Raw genomic sequence first — 13,557 nt, 5'->3', positions numbered from 1 at the left:
AACACAATCTTGGGCTTCTTTGGCTTCCTTTCTGAAGCACCTTCAGCCTTCTCATGGTGCCTGGTCCAAAGGCATTTTGGCGGCTCCATACAGGCCAGGGACAAGCACTGGATACAGAAATGTTCTTGTCCTGAGGTTTCCAAATCTGGCTGCTTATTGCCATCACCCAAAGAGCTTTTAAAAATTACAGATTCCCAGGCCCTTGAGCCCCAGGAAAGATTCAGACTAAGCAAACCCAAGGTGGGACCTGGAAATCTGCATTTTCACAAGGACCCTGTGGAAGTGCCAATTGTCAGCATAGGCCTGATCCCCAGGTCCTGTCTGTGCTTGGTACCACTCCCATGAAACTTGCAGAAGGCTTGCTAGTCCCCAGCAGTCTACACAGGGACTTTCTTCTTTGTGATAACTGGGTTGTACTACCAGAGGCACGTTCTGGAGGTTTACACTCCAGATAGTGCAGAAGCAGGAAGGTAACATGACTGTGAGCTGCATGAGGAGGTGCCTGATTGTTCTCGAAAAGAAGGATGCTAATATTTGGGAAGCAGCTACTACAAGGGCAGGTCTGGCATTCTTACTTCCTTCATTGTGGAAATTCTTTCCTCAGCCTCTTACTGAATTCACGCACAGAGCTGCAGAGTTTACCTTTATTTTGAAGAGATTCTCCACCTCAGGGCCTTGTAACTTTTTTAGTTTCAATTCCTTTTTTAAAAAATTGAAGTATAGTTGATTTATAATATTGTATTAGTTTCAGGTGTACAAGAAAGTGATTCAGTTATTCTTTCAGATTATTTTCTATTATAGGTTATATTATATTATATTATATTATATTATAATTATGTTATATTATATTATAGGTTATGAAAATGTATTGAATATACTTCCCTATGCTGTATAGTAAATAATCCTTGTTGCTTATCTATTTTATGTATAGTGGTTTGTATCTGTTAATCCCATACACCTAGTTTATCCCTCTGACCCTCCTTCCTTTTCCCTTTGATAACCATAAGTTTGTTTTCTATGTCTGTGAATCTACTTCTGTTTTTTATATAGATTCATTTGCATTTTATTACATGTATAAATGATATCTTATAATATTTGTCTTTCTCCCTCTGACTTACTTCACTAAGTAAAATATTCTCATGTTGCAAATGGCAGTATTTCATTTTTTTCTTACGACTAATATTCCATTGTATATATACAATATTATCTTAAGCCAGTCATTTGTTGATGGGCACTTGGGTTGTTTCCATGTCTTGGCTAATGTAAATAATATAGTTTCAATTCTAATAAGCTTGATTATCTGGATACCTAACACATGAAAAGTTAACTTCAGTAAATTAAAAGTAAAGGAAGGAAGCCCATTAATAGCAGTAAGAATACCACCAACCATTGACAGCTTACATGTTTTCCTCAATGGTGCAGTAGTTAAAATAATAGTTAAAATGTATAGGGTGTTTACCATGGTTCAAGTACTATGTTAAGATTTATGTATATGACCTCCCTTAAACTTCTCAACTCTTAGTTATTATATCCATTTTACAGAGAGGTAAACTAAGGCTCACAGAAGATAAATAGTAACTTTTTCAAGGTCCCCTAGTTAACCCCAGTGTGTTCTTACACTGAGACAAAAACAGGAAAAGTATAAAAAGCAGATATGAACCTCAAGGTAGTTTGGGGCTATATGGCCCTACCCACTCAATAGGCCCTAAGGTTCAGTGTGATTAAGGTCACCCATAGTGATGCCCATGAATCAAGGTAAATCTATGTTAGCAGTCAGGCTTTACATAAAGAGATAGTGAAGCCAATTTTTATATTTCAAAGGTTTCTGTCTAAAATGGGCCACAAACATTTTTAAATGCTAGAATAAGGATCCTATATTTAGATGCCCTTATTCCATGCAAATTCCAGACTTCTAAGCATGTTCAAAGTGAAATGAGTTACATGCATAAGAATATACTGTCATAGCCAAAGATACTTCCTCATCATTTCTTAATCTCATGGTTGTGTACATTACTTTAGCAACAGGAGCAACTCCCCCTGAAGCAGCAGAAAGTTTTCATTTTGGACCTGTTTAGGAATCGGAACATTGCTACAATAACCATTATGTCTTTGCTGCTATGGTAAGTAATAAGAGATCTGGAAATGTGATATACAGCATGTAAATATAGAGCTGGTTTTCTTTAATTCAAGGGACAGGGTCAAGGCCTGGGTCTTCCCGAGACAAAATTAAAATTTTAGAATCTAAGTTATTTGGAAAGCCCTTAACTTAATTTAAGGGCTTCCCTGATAGCTCAGTTGGTAAAACTGCATTGCTCTCGGCCTGCAATGCAGGAGATGCCGGTTCAATTCCTGGGTCGGGAAGATCCCCTAGAGAAGGGATGAGCTACCCACTCCAGTACTCTTGGGCTTCCCTTGTGGCTCAGCTGGTAAAGAATCCACCTGCAGTGTGGGAGACCTGGGTTTGATCCCTGGGTTGGGAAGATCCCCTGGAGAAGGGAAAGGCTATCCACCCCAGTGTTCTGGCCTGGAGAGTTTCATGGACTATACAGTCCATGGGGTGGCAAAGAGCTGGACACAACTGAGCAACTTGCACTTTCAACTTAATTTATGGAACTGGATACTGGAAAAAAAAGTCAAAGGGAACAATATTTGAAGAGAACTTTGACCCACATGGAAAGGGTCCCCTGCCCCTCCTAAAGTTACTGGGATTAAAACTAATGATATCCCGGATGCCCAAAGCTGAGATGCTAACTCAGCTCCTGCTTCCAGAAGTTGTACAGGCAGTTAATCAGTGAGGTTAGAATACCCTGAGTCCCCACTGCCTGACTTGGAATTTTGACAAGCTTTTTATACTTGCTAATAGCAATTTACTGAGTGATTTTTAAGGCACATAAATAATGAACTGACTTTGTAGGCAAGATTTAATAATATGTCTGCCAAGAAATTAGGAAGAAGACAGAAAAAAAAGAACATGCCTACTCCATGATGGCAGCACAAAAAAAACGATGGTAATCAGAACTACCAGGCTCATGCTGCAGCTAGTCTAATTTTAGAGCCACCTTGTATTACAATTAGAAGACATCAATAACAGAGTTTATGCCCCTGAATTAAGCAAGTGTGTCCTGGACATGTGGCTTTCCTCACAATGGACCTACTTAGTTCTTACATGTCACCAGGTATCACTGATGCAAATGTATCTTGAGAAGGAGCACTACTGGGCCAACAATAAAGTAGTCATTAGTTTTATTCATGCCGCTCTTATTATTAAATGTGAAAATCACTAAGATCCTAGAGGAATAAAGTTTCATTTTTTGTTTTGTTTTGGATTAGCCCTTGTGCTATCCAACCTAGTAGACTATGTATAAAAAGATCCAACAGTGTTCCTGAAAATATTTTTCAGATGTTCTCTGCTTTTCAGTCATGTTGATAATAAGCAAATTTCTCCACAGAGGAGTCTGCATAGTGTTATATATAACTTAGTGTTTTTTCCACAGAAAAGCTTTTATGTGGAAGTTAACTATAACGGCGGGATATGCAATGTGCATTCTGTGATACTTTGAAGCATTATGAGACTCATTTTTTTCCCTAAAGTGAGTTTTACTAAGTCAATTGGAATTTACTGTAAGTGGATCCCAAAGTATTACCTAGGTATCTTTTTCTTTTTTGGGGGGGTGAGAATGAAATATGGATTTTATGTTCACTGATGTGACAGATAGTCTTTCTTCAAATAATGTCTCTAAGGGGATGAGAATGTATTATACAAGCTCTTCTACTGAAACCTGAAATTAGCTTGATTAGGATAGGTAATTGTTGAATATTTGTATATTTAGACTTAGTGCTGTCCAACATAACTTTCTGCAATGATAAAAACATTTTATATCTCTTGTCCATTATAGTAGCCACTAGCTCCATGTGGCTACTAAGGAATTGAAGTGTGGCTAGTGCCAAAGTGAGGGATGAAATTTTAAATTTTATTTAATTTGAAAATTTTTACTTTTAAATAGCCCTATGTGGCTAGTTGCTACTTGTAAGATACCAAGATATGGACAACTTCCTAACCATCATGAAATTGTAAAGTGACTCAAGCCATCCTTTTGTCATTTTTGTCTTTTGATTTCTAGGATGTTAACCTCAGTGGGTTACTTTGCTCTGTCTCTCAACTCCTAATTTACGTGGAGATGCCTACCTGAACTGTTTCTTCTCTGCCTTGATTGAAGTTCCAGCTTACATTGCAGCCTGGCTGCTACTTCGAACACTACCCAGACGTTATGTCATAGCTGGAGTACTGTTCTTTGGAGGAAGTGTGCTTCTCTTAATTTAATTGGTACCTGCAGGTAAGAAGCTATCCAATATTAACAGCTTACCGGAAAAGATCCACACCTCAACCGGGCTAGTTATTAGTCATGTGTACCTGTGTGCTTAGTCGCTCCATCTTGTCTGATTCTTTGCAACCCCATAGACTGTAGCCCACCAGGCTCCTCTGTCCATGGCAAGAATGGACAAGAATACTGGAGTGGGTAGCCATTCCCTTCTCCAGGGGGTCTTCCTGACCCAGAGATCAAACCTGGATCTCCTGCATTGCAGGCATATGCTTTACCATCAGAGTTACTAGGGAAGCCCTAATTATTAGTCACTGTTCCCTATTTATGTAGCTTTTACATAATAAACCATTCATAAGTTGGTTACACAAGAGATAGCTAACTCTGTGATTTCCTGTGTTCAAAATTAGTCTCTTCAAACAGAAGGGTTAGCCTCAGAGAGTCAGAAATCACCACCAGAAGAAGAGTAAACCTCCCAATGCATCCCCTTCATAGAAACTTCCACCTAATTCCTCAAACCTCTTTCTTTGAGTCATAAACCTGACTCCTAATTTCTTGGTACTTTCAAACCTTCTCTCTGATTGATGTATATATACAAGTGTTAAGAGTTGGTAGTACATGCCAGTTCCAGTATAAATTCAGTGATTTTTATGGTCTGTAATCTTTAAGTAGTTAGAAAGCACATGAAAAGATACGTGCTTCTCTTTTCCTCTTATATCTAAGTTTCTCACATTGTTACAACGTTGAGTCAACAGATTATTGATATATAGTATTATACATAGAAGTACATATCTCAATAATAATAAGTAGGATAAAAGGATTGGTTCTTCTCTTCAAAGATTTAACTTAACTTCATTAACAAGCTAACAAATGACTATGAAACTGTTGTAATTAAAGTGTAGGTAAGGTCACAGAATGCATAAATGATCTAGAATGACAGAAGAGTGAAGCTCAAAATAGAACAGTATTATGGACTCTATGGGAGAGGGCGAGGGCGGGATGATATGGGAGAATGGCATGGAAGCATGTAAATTATCATATGTGAAACGAATCGCCAGTCCAGGTTCGATGCATTGATACAGGGTGCTCGGGGCTGGTGCACCGGGATGACCCGGAGGGATGGGATGGGGAGGGAGGTGGAAGGGGGGTTCTAGAAGGGGAAAACATGTACACCCATGGTGGATTCATGTCAATGTATAGCAAAACAAATACAATATTGTAAAGTTAAAAAATAGAAAATAAACTAATTAAAAAAAAAAAAAGAGTGAAGCTCAAAGCACCTTTCACTCTCCCTCTTTCTCTATGTCCAATTAGTAAGACTTTGAAGAAGAAGTGTAATTTGGGGAATATCTTTATATTATAAAACATTTACATATAAAACATTCTTATACAAGCAATAAAGACAATACAAGCAACTATTAAGAAAGTATTGTTTCTAAAATCACCTCTGTTTACAGTGGGTCTCTTTTCCAGGTTACAACTTCTTGTCCATTGGTCTGGCCATGTTGGGAAAATTTGGGATCACTTCTGCTTTTTCCATGACGTATGTCTTCACTGCAGAGCTCTACCCAACCCTGATCATGGAACCAGGAACATGGCAGTGGGGGTCGCCTCCATGTCCTCCAGAGTGGGCAGCATCATTGCTCCCTACTTTGTTTACCTAGGTGAGATGCATCTTATCAGTCTATCCTTTTTTTTAAAATATATCTATAAGTAATAGACTTTTTGTTATAAAAAATGCAAACAGCACAGAAAGTACTGGAAAAAGTACGAGGTCACCTGTACTCTCTCAGTTCCTCAAATCACAGCCCTCAGAGGAACTAATACTAACATTTGGTGAGTAGCCCTCCAGACATTTCGTTTTGTACAACACACACACACATTTTTAAATACACAAAATTATATCATAAATATTGTTTCATGACTTTTCTTAAACTTAACATTGTATCAGAATATCTTTCCTGATTGGTATATATATATAGTTTTCATCTTCGCCTTTCATCTTCCCTATACTTTCAAACCATGCTCGTGTGGTCTAATTGGTATGTATGTAGTTCTTTTATCTTCTTTTTAGTTATTATATAGACTTCTAATGTATTTGTACACATAATTTATTTAACTAGGTTCATGGATCAATATTTAGACCATTTCCAAGTTCTTTTTTATTACAAATAACACTACAGTGAACATTCCCCTACACCCCCACAGCCTTTGTATATATGGATCAATGGATTGCTGGAGCAATTTAAAAATTGCATAGATATTGCCAAAAATACTATACCAGCTTACAATCCAACTTTCAATATAGCAGAGTGCCTGTTTCTCCATATCCTCACCAACAATGGGACTCATCCAATTTTTTAATCATTGATAATTCGTTGTGTGGAAAAATGGATATCATTGTTGCTTTCATTTCTTTTTCAACTATGAATGAGGTTGAACACTTTCTCATGTATTTATTGACATCCTATTTATTTTTAAGATATCTGACTGTGCATGTCTTTCCCCATCTTTCTAATAGTTTATTCAGCTTTATATTTTGTGGGGGGAGCTTTTTGTAATTAAAAAAATTAGCCCTCTGTATATATATTGTAAATATTTTTTCCTAGTTTATCATTTCCATTTTGACTTCATGACTTTTTTGCAGTGCAGGAACTTTAGCTTTTATGTGATCATATTTATCCATCAGAAGGGCTTTCATGAGATGTTCATTGTATGTAGGATCTAACACTCCAAGCCTAAACCTCGTAAGAATTTTACTGGTGAGAGATGGAGACACAGTTCCTTATTCTTCCTAGTTATTCATTGGTTACCTACTGCTTCAAACACACACACATACATCCCCAAAGACATGTGTGAATTCTCAGAAAAGGTACTCTCTAAAACCTTACAGAGAAAGAGAGACATTTTCCACACGGCTGCCCTGAATACCTGAGAAAGTACATTATTATGTAGAATAGTGTCTTTTCATCTTCCTTATATTTTCAAACCATCCTCATGTGGTCTAATGGTGGACCACTTACATAAGAAATGCAGGGGTCTGAGAAAGAGCTTTCTATTCCACAGTAGCAGCTCCTTTTGGTGACAACAGAGGCCTTGGAGAAGCTTCAAGATTTATATTTTTTTTTTGTCAAATAAAATTCTTGGTTGTGTTATTCCTCTGTAATCTTTGTATGTAGAAGGGAAGCAAAATGAAGATCTATTATTCTCCTATCTGAGTAACACCAGATAAAGAAGAGGTGGAGTAGTTCTTCCCATTACATATAAAACCAAGACATACAAATGCTGCAGAAAGAAACCACAGTGCCTGACATTTATTGATTTAAATTGGACTGAATATATTACTTAGATTTTCTTTGAGAATCTCACAGCTCTGTGGACCTAGTTTCCTACAGCAGCCTACTGGTCTGGGCAAATGCAAAGGTCATATCAGTCATCATAGCCAGTACCTGTCCCTGCAACAACCTGGTTCACCTCTTTCCCTGTGGTGTCCTCCCATCCCCCATCTCCAGTGGCTTTTACCTTAAGAGAACTTTGGTAGGCAAAGATTTCTATCAAAAGAACATCTATCACACCTGATTAAGTAGCAGCTTAGAGAATACCAGTTGACATGAAAGACCTTTTGATAATGCAAGATCGAGGATGAATGATTATGGAAATTCAGAGGCAACGACATCTGCCAAACAGAAACTGTGTCTTTTGCACACTTTTTTTCTTCTGTAAGTACTCAGATGTAAAACTGTGTGCCACCATTACAAAGTGATTCTCAAGAGCATCTGGAGAGTCCCTATATCTAACTGGTGTACTTATGTCCTGTGTCTTACATGTGCTTACAACAGACTTCTGCCCTACATCCTCATGGGGAGCCTGACTGTCCTGATCGGAATCATCACTCTTTTTCTCCCTGAAAGTTTTTGAAGGACTCTACCAGAGAGCCTAGAGCAGATGCAGAAAGTGAAAGGGTAAGTGGAACTTTAAAAAACTATATGTATAAAAAAAGAATAAACATGATAGAATAAATAGGAAGGTTCTAAAAAGGAAGAGTAACAAGTGGAGAATAGCACTATCAGATAATAAAGCATATTATTAAGCAATGGTAATTAAAACAGTATGATAATGGTATAGAAAAATCACTGGAATGGGATAGGGTTCAGAATTAAAATGAATAGAATAAGAGAATTCAGTGTGAGATAACAAGTAGTGCTTCAAAATCAGTGGGGAAAAGTTAGATTATTCAGTAAAAGGTGTTAGAATATTCAACTAGCCATTTTGGCTACATAAAAAGCTTAAATCCTACTTCAAAATATATCATGATAAATTCCAGGAAGATTAAAAATTGGGGCCTAAAAATATAAAGTTATAAATGTACCAGAAGAAAACATAAATATTTTATAACCTTAAAGAAGGCCTTTCTGAGCGTGATATGAAAGACAAAAAGCCATAAAGGAAAGGATCGACATATTTGATTAAGCAATTTTAGATATTGTCAGTAGGGCAAAAGTAAAACCATAAATTAGAACAAAGGTCGACAAACCAGGGGGAAAATATTTGCAATACACTAGACAGAGTTAACAAACTTAAGATATGAGACAGACAGAGTTAATAAACTTAAGATACAAGAAGCTCTTTGTGATCAGTGGGAAAAAGGCCAACAACTCAGTAAGAAAACTGGCAAAAGTCATGAACAAGCAGTTTATAGAAAAGAACATTTCAGGGGCAAATATATTTATGAAAAGGAAATACCTGTCCACATTAATAAAAAAAATTTTTAATGCAATATCATTTTTTGGCCTACGAGATTGTGTGAGAGTTTTCTTTCTGTTATCAACCAATTATGACACCAATAAGTGTCCTATAATATCATCCAGTTATGACACTAATTACCCAGGACTAGCGTCAGACTCTACAGGTTAAAGGCTCAGTCCCATAAGACAGCTTACTCTTTAGCTGCCAGTCACAAGTAATGGATCCCCAAGGTTATCCACATTTCTGGCTGTTGGGGAGAGGGAAATTTACTCCCTTACCCCTTTAAGTTCTTGTGGCTGAACTAATAATAAAATTGACACAAGTCAAGTTAAGAGGAGAAAAACACATTTTAACTCATGCATACAGAGATCTCTCAGAAAGAGGACTGAAGACATGGCCAAAGCAGGCAGCTTTTACACTTTTTAGACAAAGAAACAATAAAACTGAGGGGAATTGATAGGACAAAGAAATTTAGGTTTGAGTGCTTAATTGTTATTGTTGTTCAGTCGCCAAGTAGTGTCAGACTCTTTGTGACCCCATGGACTGCAGCACGCCAGGCTTCCCTGTCCGACTCACCATCTTCCAGAGTTTGCCCAAGACATGAACTTGGGTGCTTAATTAGTAAGGAATTTAAATGAACTGTGGGCCTGGGTAGTAAATTAGTAAAGAAGCAGCAATGTTTGTTTATACAGATTTCTTGGCCCTGCCCTGAATTCTCTATCTCTGGTAAATAAGGGTGTCCTTCTACCTCCATATGTGGGAAGTGGGCCTTATCCAAGAGGAATTTATTTCCTGCTTTCGGGGCACAGAGGAGGCCAGAGCTTCCTTCTGCATCAGCTCCTTCACAAGCAACTTGAATTCAAAATAATCTTAATGGGGACTTCCCTGGCAGACAAGTGGTTAGGACTCTGTGCCTTCACTGCTGAGGGCGCAGGTTCAGTCCCTGGTTGGGGAACTAAAATCCCACATGCTGCGTGACCAAAAGCAAAACCAAAATCAAAATGCAAAATAATCAATATGCCACTGTGGCATATTTGGGGGCAGCCTGCCCTGAGCTCCAACATGTCCAACTTGACTACAAAGTCTGGTGTTTCCACAACCCCCCTCCTCACGTTCAGGAATTTGCTAGAATGATGCACAGAACTCAGGAAAACATTTTACTTACTGTTACCCGTTTGTTATACACAACACAAATGAACAGCCAGGGGAAAACATGAGGTCCAGAAGGATCCAGAGCACAGGAGTCTCTGTCCTGTGGAGTTGGGGAACATCACCATCCCGGCACATGGATGTGTTTGCCAATTCAGAAGCTCTCCAGACCCCAGTAAACGTTTAGGAGATTTTATGGAGGTTTTTCACCACATAGGCATGATCAATATTGGTTTAACCTCAGCCCTTCTCCCTTCTCTGGGGGCTGGAGGGTGGGCTGAAAGTTCCAGCCTTCTAGTCAAGGCTCGATCTTTCTGGAAACCAGCCTCCATCGTGAAACTATCTAGGGACTCACCAAGAGTCACCTCATTAGGATAAGAGGCAAGACACTCCTGTTACCCTTGTCACTCAGAAAATTACAAGGGATTTAGGATCTCTATTCAGAAACCAGGAACAAAAATCAAATATCTTTCTATGACAACACAGACTGGCAAACATTTAAAAGATCAGTGGTATGGTAGTAGAAGTTTAAGGTTCATTTATTTTTATTTATTTATTTTTGTCTGCACTGGGTCTTCGTTGCTGCAGGGTTTCTCTAGATGTGGCAAGCAATGGCTACTCTTCACTGTGGTCTGCAGGTTTCTCATTGTAGTGGTTTCTCTTGTTGCAGAGCACAGCTCTAGGCACACGGGCTTCAGTAGTTGGGGCTCGCAGGCTCTAGAGTACTGGCTCAGCTGTTGTGGCTCTAGAACTTAGTCGCCCCTCAACACGTGGGAGCTTCCTCAGCCAGGGATTGAATCCATGCCCCCTGAATTGGCAGGTGGATTCTCAACCACTGGGCCACCAGGGAAGTCCAAGAGAAGTTTAGATTCTAGAGTGAAACTGCTTGGCTTCAAATCCCAAATCTACTGCAAACTTGGGTAATTTGCTTAGTTTTCACTAGACCTCAGCGTTCCCATCTGTTATATGGTAATAGTTCATATGGCTTTTGTGACGTTATATAAGATAATGTGTTTTTAATGCATAGCCATGATAAAAATAACTCCATGTGTGAATGGATTGTGATCCAGACTGGATGTATATAGCAAAAGATGCCCAGTGCTGATAGGTTATTTCTAATGATAAAACTACTTCAATATCAACTTTAACTTACCAAGAACTTCATGCTTACCACTCTATTCTTTCCTCAGTGAAACTATAAAATCGTGAATGCTAGTGCTAGCTATACTCATGAGGTTTTTTTTAAAGTAATTACTTGTTCATTGATTAGAGAAATGTTTTTCTGTGTCAATCTGGCATTTTTTTTCATTTAATTTTCTTTGGCATTTATCTTATTTTCAGGTTCAGATATGGGAAAAAAACAAAAGGTTCAATGGAGAAAGAAGAAAATCCCAAAGTTATAATAACTTCACTCTAATAAAACTCCCATCCTATCTGGTGAACTGAAAAACATCCATAAGACTGTGAAGAAACTAAAGCTGTTCCTGATGAAAAGGACTGACTAGGAGGAAAAACACTAAAATAGACCTTGGTATTAAGAAATGCTTGCCATATGGCAAACTCTAGACCAGACTTACAGATAAGCTCCTTATTTTTAAAAACAAACCACTTCTAGAGACTTTTCCTAATTAATTTGATGAATTGAGTTTGTCAGATTTTTAGAAAATGTGTTGTTCAAGGACTGGGAAATCCATATATAAAGATTAAACTCATTTCCAAATACAAATACTATCCAAATTTTTTAAAAAGTCATTGAATTAACACAACTATCAGGTGTGTGTGTGTGTGTGTGTATGTATAAGTAAACCAGCACATTCAAAATGACCAAATATGCAGTATTCCTACCCAGCAAATTTTATACCCTCCTTTGAGAAGAATTGATGGCAGATACTAATAGTATTTACAAGTGAAATGCATCAAGAGATCAGGCAGCCTGGCTCTATGGCCTGTCAGCATTTAAGAAGAAAACAAGGCAGCTCCTGGCTACAATTTCAGCGGCTATGGCTCACAGGCTATCGAATGATTCACATTTGTTGTGCTCTTTGTGAGCACTTGACTAAGCTTTCTGTTCCCTAAGACTGGCTTAAGGGACCTTTTTTTTTTTTTGGTAAAAAGAAAATAAGGAAAACCACAAACTAGTTAGATTGGTAGAGGTGGTTTGTGTGCCCCATGGCCAAGAGAAGTCAGCACTACAGAAGAAGGCTATCCAAGCTAACAATCTGGAGATCTTTTTAAACCAGTTCTTTCCCTTAATGCATACCTCCCTAGATACAATATGCAGTTGTAGCCTCTTTAACCACAGATGCATATGGTCAGCAATAGTGGAATCTCAGTTCCAGGAACGAGCAACGTAAAAGCCACAAATGGGATAATGTATTAACATAAGCTCAGAAGATAAATGTCAGCTCTGTGTCTCACCACATTTGAGGCATGCTGAGATGATAACATAGCAAACAGTTCCTCCCAAAGACCTGAGCCCCATACTCTCACCAGGAGCAGCTCCTCTTGGAGCAGCAAGGGACAAGCTACTGACCCTTTAAACACCACCAGCGCAACGGTGTGCTTGTAGTACAGGCAGCCACTGGTTTTTAATATGCTGCTCATTGGCATCATCTCCTAAAATTAATTATCCCCAAATATAAATATTCACTATCTAAATATTTTTCAAAGGAACCTTTGATGTAACATCTTGGTAAACAATCCTTATTGCTTCAAGATCCTGATCTTGAGCTTTTCAGATTATCTCGGAAGTGTTTCATTATATTGCCATATTTCTAACACATATTTATATCCCTACTGACACACTGATCCCACTTTTGAGTGTTACCTTAAAACCCACTAGACTTCTTGAAATAGTTTACCCTTTCTCACTGGGGACTCAGGTACACAGCTTCATCTACCCGGCACCTTTATCTCCCCCACTGGTGCAACCTGTCAGGATCACCCTTCTACCTACCCTGCTGGATATGAGCTGCCTGTCATGCAAAGAGCAGGTCCTGCTGCTTTTCAGGAAATGCTCTTTGAACTTCCTTCCCACCAACAATGACTGTTCACTCCTCTGTGCTCTTCTGGTGCTTGTTTTTATCCCTTGTCTCTGTTGGGCTCTTGTCGAGTTGCCCACATCCTTCCCCTACCCAACATGTCTATAAGCCTCTGGGAGGCCAGGGACCTCACCTTGCTTATCTTTTTATCCTTACTGTAGTGCTTTCTTGCATGTAACAGGCATTTGATGATATTCCTTTCAATTAAAATACTTTGTAACGCTAGCTTGGTGAAAATGTCGTTTGAAACATAGACGTGTAAATTTTTAAACACTGAAGTATAAAATGCTTTTAAAGATTTT

At 38.4% G+C, this 13,557-nt stretch overlaps 1 pseudogene across 1 annotated transcript in view; it reads left to right on the top strand.

Annotated features, from left to right (window-relative positions):
- LOC145510051 (solute carrier family 22 member 4-like) overlaps positions 1-11,940 on the top strand; it is a 40,430-nt pseudogene extending 28,490 nt beyond the window's left edge. The window contains exons 6-10 of the transcript XR_014056649.1: positions 2,020-2,120; positions 4,122-4,334; positions 5,793-5,983; positions 8,146-8,281; positions 11,556-11,940. The product of XR_014056649.1 is annotated as a solute carrier family 22 member 4-like (transcript). The remainder of the gene's footprint in view (positions 1-2,019; positions 2,121-4,121; positions 4,335-5,792; positions 5,984-8,145; positions 8,282-11,555) is intronic.
- Positions 11,941-13,557: the final 1,617 nt, after the last annotated feature.

Source organism: Giraffa tippelskirchi, chromosome 6 (assembly GCF_054371585.1).
Source record: "Giraffa tippelskirchi isolate mGirTip1 chromosome 6, T2T-mGirTip1v1.2.pri, whole genome shotgun sequence".
NCBI lineage: Eukaryota > Metazoa > Chordata > Mammalia > Artiodactyla > Giraffidae > Giraffa > Giraffa tippelskirchi.
This window is presented reverse-complemented; position numbering and strand designations above follow the sequence as displayed.